Here is a 6,000-nt window from a genome sequence, read left to right as displayed (position 1 = left end):
GTAGGGGGTGCTAGGGACAGGGCTGGTGAAGCCTGGCAGCAGGATGCCAGTAGGAGCCTATTGCTAGAGAAGAAGTCCACTTGGAACAGCTAGAACAGTGGGGACAGTAAAAAGTGACCAGATTCTAATACATTCTGATGATAAAGCCAACAGACCTTAATGAATTGAATGTGGGCTAGAAAAGGAATAAACAAAGTCAAGGAGGTTTCTAAGGTTTGAGGCTTTGGATATACAGTTGACCCTTTTTTTTTTTTTACAGTTGACCCTTGAACAACGCAGGGTTTGGGGCGCCTACTCCCTGCACAGTCGAAAACCCAAGAATAACTTTTGGCTCCTCCAAAACTTAACTGCTAATAGCCTCCTGTTGACCAGAAGCCTTACTAATAACATAAGTAGTTGATTAACACATATTTTGTGCATTACGTGTATCATGTACTGTATTATTATAATAAAGAAAACTAGAGGAAGAAAAAGTGTTATTGAGACCATCAAAAAGAAGAGAAAATCCATTTGCAGTACTGAACTGGAGTTATTGAAAAAGCTGCGTGTGTAAGTGGAATTGCACAGTTAAACCAGTGTCGTTCATGGGTCAACCTCAATTGAGAAGATAATCCTTTTGTTATCTGTGTTATCAAGAAACAACAAGGGCCCTTATTACTACCTTATTCTCTAAACTAAATGACTGGTATTTTCAAAATAAAAAATGAAACAATGTGAACTACCAAACAGCTTTGTGCCACACACAAGCACAAGGGGCAGTTTCAAAAATATAAAGATTTAAATATTGAAATTTCTTAATTTTTTTAAAGATTTTGTTTATTTATTCATGAGAGAGAGAGAGAGAGACTGAGAGAGAAAAGCAGGCTCCATGCAGGGAGCCCGATGTGAGATTTGATCTCAGGACTCCAGGACCATGCCCTGGGCCGAAGGCAGAAGCTAAACCGCTTGCCACCCAGGGATCCCCAAATATTGAAATTTCTGAGACATTTTAAAGGCTATGGGGCTAGTTGTGGGATGAACATTTGAAACTGGGAGGATCCCATAAAACGTTATAATATAACCACCAACTTTTCCCAGCAGAATTATAGAACTAATTTTTTCACGGATTCTCAAAAGAATCATGGAATCATAGATTATTTCTTGGTCAACCCACTTGCACCATCATGCTGGGTGAATTGGAATACCTTCTCAGTGAAGGAGTTTGGTGATGCAATCAGATATTAAGATTTAGAAACTCACATGAAATTTGTCAGTCTTGGAATAGATTAGAATAAGTCAGTCATCATTTAGCCAAAGGGGGAAAATATGACAGGAGCATAAATGACCACTTTTTGTTTTTTTTTTTTAACCAAAAGCATTTTTATTTTAGTCTTCAGAGGACAAACTGTTCTTCTTTTTCCAAAATAATAATGATTAACTTACAAAAATGGGCATTTACAATGCATCTTCAAAACATTTGCCTTTAATGGGAAACTTAGCTTTACAGAATCCAAACATAAAAAGGGTAACAAAAATCACTTTTGTTGTCATTATAGGACAAAAGAGAGTAAGGAAATCCATTCATACTTCAGGATCTTCTCCTCCAAGAGCCAGCATTGTTATATTATTTCCATTTAGCAAAATTTGATCTAATTTGGTGATCCTTCTTCCTTCTGGTGTTATTTCAAACTCAGTGACATTCTCCAGTACCATGTTGACAAAGTCATCAAATCCCAAAAGTGTGCCAACAATTTCCTTATCACTCTTCAACACAATGTGAATTCTTGATCCTATACATTTGTCCACAAGCTCTAGAGGCAGTAGCTACCACGAGTTAGTGGTAGCGTTAGCCACCATGGCTACGCTGGAAGAATGGTAACTTTTTCTATATTGCTTTTATTCCCGGGTGCCATCTTCCATGAGTTTAAAGTCATAGGATTTTCTGACAAGGGCTTGCCAGCAAAGATTCATTTAGAGTCCCAGCATAAAACCAGAAATTCTTTCCTCTGCCTTCAATCCACAACATTAATCTCCTGGCAAATAAAATAAGATGAAAGGGAAGAAAACATTTCTGCTCACCTGGGTTGGAGTACTCCAGAGTTTCAACTTCGGAAGACACAGAAGACTTTTATTTCTAAAACTGTTTTCTACCAAACTTTCTCCCCAGGTCCCCCATCAGGTAGGCTTGGCTAAGACCCACAGAAGAAAAAGGACTTGCTCGAAATTTATTTGACGAGACAATGGAACCGAGAAAAATATCCCTACCAAAATAAGAAGGTCAGTAAATAAAGTCCATTCTCCTCTGAATTTAGGGGAACTATTTGGCTTTCCAATACAGACTGGTCTGAGGTTTTGAAATATATATATACATTCCTTAATACAGCCCCAATCATGATTTCCTGAGAATCGGAAGTAAGAATGAAACACCTGAGGGAAGAAACAGGTAAGAACCACATACTGATGGAAGACCTACTTTGCATCAGTTCCCTTTTTAGCACAAAAGCACTAAGGAAAACCATCCGTGCATTCTCTCAATAAACTTGTACAAGACACCTATTCTGTGTCAGGTGTGTATAGTGTTTCAGATGAAACTGAATCAATGAATCAATCAATCAACTGAACTGAAACTGAATCAACTGAATCAAAAGGGCTTTCTCCAAATCAGTAAACCACCTTTGCATCAAAATGTCCTTAGTATCTCCTCTTGGGTTAGAAGATCGTTACTTTGTGTTGCTTATTCTTTCTTTGCTAAGTTTATTCAATAGTTGTTTTGGGGGGGGTCCCCAAGGAATAAGGCCAAAAGGGCTAGTGTCTCCTGTGGGTGGCATGAGAGGCATCCCCAGGCTGCTTTCCAACCCCAGACCATCTTGATCTGATTCTGGTCTCATCCCAGAGATGGGCCAATGGCTCCAGTGGACACAGAAGACTACTTAACCGACTAATTCCAAGGACAACACAGACCCAAACCAAAGCGAGACTCTTGTAGAAAGATTATGGGGTGGCACTCAGGGAACACCCTGGGGCCCACCAGCAGGGACAGACTGCCACAGCAGCTCCCAAACCACCTCGGCTGTGGCAGGTGGAGAGCCAGAACAAGGGTACCATTGGGCTTGCCGCTTGCCTGCCAGCCATTTCCTTATTTCTCTTGTACTACCCCAAACCACAACTGCTTGAAACACCTTTTCAAGAAACTGATGGGTGTGACCTTGGGAAGGAACAGTGTAAACAGGCACCTGACAATGGCAAGTATTGAGAAAAGAAGATGATTTTAAGGGAAAGCGGGAAAAGATTTAGCCACTTTCATCTGGCTCAAGATGAAGGCTCTAGCTATTTCTGGGCAAGCCTTCTCAGTTTCCCCAAAGCAAGACTGGATCCTCTGAGAAAGAACTTCTGAGGTGAGGCCTAGGGAAAGTTTATTTTCCCATTGTAAAGAAATATGGCTCTCTTCCCACAAAAGAGCAGTGTATGTGTGTGTGTGAGATATACATCCATGCTTTGCAATGTTGACTTATTACTTAATAATATGTGGGAGTATGGATAGCACTTGGCATGTGTGTCTGTTCCATGATGGACATTAGAAAAAGAAGCTATGGGTGGGAATAAGCTTGACCAATGATAAACTTCAGAGAGACAACATAGCTTAAGTCCCAAATCTAGTTACCTGGGGAGTTAGGACTAAAACTCCAGTCTCCAGACTCCTGTTCCAGGCAACCAGCTGTTTATCACCCTACTCCCACTTCATGATTTATTTAAGGTTAACAACTCAGAAAATTCTTTTACATTCCGCACTTTTAAAAACTGCATTGTTACTCCTACCCACAAAAGAATGGAAGAAACTTCCTTGATATTCTCAATGACCACCAGCATTCCCTACTTTCTGTAGTGCAGGGGCTCATAAATTGAGGTCCATGGACCACACGCATACACCAGGGATCCGAAGATGGATTTCAAGTTGAGAACCTCTCTCTGTTGTCAGAAATGTGTGTGTTTTTTCCTTGAGAAAATGTCCATAGCTTTGAATCCATGGAGGGATCAAAGGTTAGAACCACTATTAACCTATATCCCCAGCACTGTACTTGCCACTGTAGATCAAGTTTTCCCTGGCTTTTAGTTTTAAAAGGATGTCTTTACAAATGACATAAAGGGTACAACAGTGATATATCAACAAAGGTCTGGCTGAAAAAATCCAGGATCAGCCTAGGGGATTAACATTTCCCTATTTTGGCATTTTATTGGAAATGCATTTTCTTACAACCAAGGATTTTTTTTTTCTCTCTCTCTCAACTACGTCAAGGAGGGGCACCTGGGGGGCTCAGCCAGTTAAGTGTCTGACTCTTAATTTTGGCTCAAATTGTGATCTCAGGGTTGTGGGATTGAGCCCCATGTCAGGCTCTGAGCTCAGCACAGAATCTGCTGGAGATTCTCTCTCCTCTCCCTCTGCCCCTTCCCCACTCCTCACTCATGCATGTGCTCTCTAAATAAATAAACAAACAAAGGAATAAATTAATACAATCTTAAAAAAATAAAAACATAAAATAAAATAAAATACATCAGGGAATATTTATAAGAAGGAATAGTTTTTTTTTTTAACTGGTATGGGTTGGATGTTTGTGTCCATCACAAAGTTCATATGTTGAAATCCTAATTCTTACATGTGATAATATTTGGAGATGAGGCCTTTGGAAAATAATTAGGGTTAGATGAGGTCATAAGAGCAGGGGCCCTCCTGATGGGATTAGTGCTCTTACAAGATGAGACACAGGAGAATTTGCTCATTATGTGTGTGTGTGTGTGTGTGTGTGTGTGTGGTGTGCACAAAACAAAGGTCATATGAGCACACAGTGAGATGGCAGTCTCCTGCTAGCCAAAAGAAGAGGCCTCAGATGAAACCACTACCCTGCTGGCCCCTTGATCTCAGATTTCCAGCCCCAGGATCCGTGAGAAAATAAACTCTGTTGCCTCAGTCCCCCTCCCTTCGGTTGATAATATTTTGTTATAGCAGCCTGAGTTGACCAGTGCAACCTGTTCACTTTCTTTTTCATGACAATGACAACTGGCATTCAGAGTTTTCACGGTTTCTATACACTTGTGCTTTCTTCGTTTCATGCTTAACATTTGCAGAAACCCTTCAAAGCAGATTTTATTTTCTTCATTTATAGATGAGAAAACGGAGGCTGGAAGAGGTAAGCCACCCGGACATGGGTCAGCCTTCAGAGAACATGCAGCACTGCTACACCTACACACCCCAGCCCCGAAACCCACAGGCAGGCCATCCTCACTCTGCATCCCTCTGCCCTTGGCCCCTGGGCTCAGTGCATGACTGACTCTGCAGGGACCCTGAAGCCATGTGCTCTCTGCCCTGTGTTCCCCAGTGAGCTCTGCCCTGGCCTCCCTGCCAGCCTCACCCTGCTGAGTTCATCTGCAGCTGATGTTGCCCAGCAGCCTTAAACACTCCACTTCTTAGACATGTAGACAGTTAGGTTTGGCAGGGGCTGCAACTCCTCCCTTAATTTCTCTTTCCCCAGTGAAAATAGCTGACAAATTGACTTCATTGGGGCCAGGCTGGCATCTCTTAGCAAATGTCTCCATTCATGGCCTGTTTTCCATGATTCATATTTGGTGCTATTATCATATTTCTACGCCTTCTAAGATACAGGACAGATCTGCCAAATGGCTATACTTTTATTTAGTATCATTGAGGAGCTTCACCCCATTTTGTGGGTCCCAGATCACCTGTCACGTTAAGAGCTCCTGGCAGACAAGGTCAGTCTAGTCTAGAGCGGCCTGGGAAGGGCCTCTCAGTCCTGGGTCTCCTGCACCCCACCCCCACCCCACTCCTGGTAATTCTATATCCTTCCCTCTATCTCCTCTGTTTTCTGAACACCTCCCCAATTCTAATCTGCTCTTTTGTCTTTTTACGTTTTAAGCTAACATCTGTTGAGCACCTTTGTATTCCAGGCACTGCATTACTTGCTTTATATCCATTATCACAATCATTTTCCGCTCCAAGAACCTGATAAA

At 41.7% G+C, this 6,000-nt stretch overlaps 1 pseudogene; it reads right to left on the bottom strand.

Annotated features, from left to right (window-relative positions):
* Positions 1-1,523: 1,523 nt before the first annotated feature.
* LOC129517161 (U6 snRNA-associated Sm-like protein LSm5) lies at positions 1,524-1,836 on the bottom strand (annotated as a pseudogene).
* Between the last annotated feature and the right edge of the window lie 4,164 nt (positions 1,837-6,000).

This window comes from Nyctereutes procyonoides, unplaced genomic scaffold, assembly GCF_905146905.1.
Source record: "Nyctereutes procyonoides isolate TBG_1078 unplaced genomic scaffold, NYPRO_anot_genome, whole genome shotgun sequence".
NCBI classification, from domain to species: domain Eukaryota; kingdom Metazoa; phylum Chordata; class Mammalia; order Carnivora; family Canidae; genus Nyctereutes; species Nyctereutes procyonoides.
Note: the sequence above shows the minus strand (reverse complement) of the source record. Positions and strands in the feature narration are given on the sequence as shown.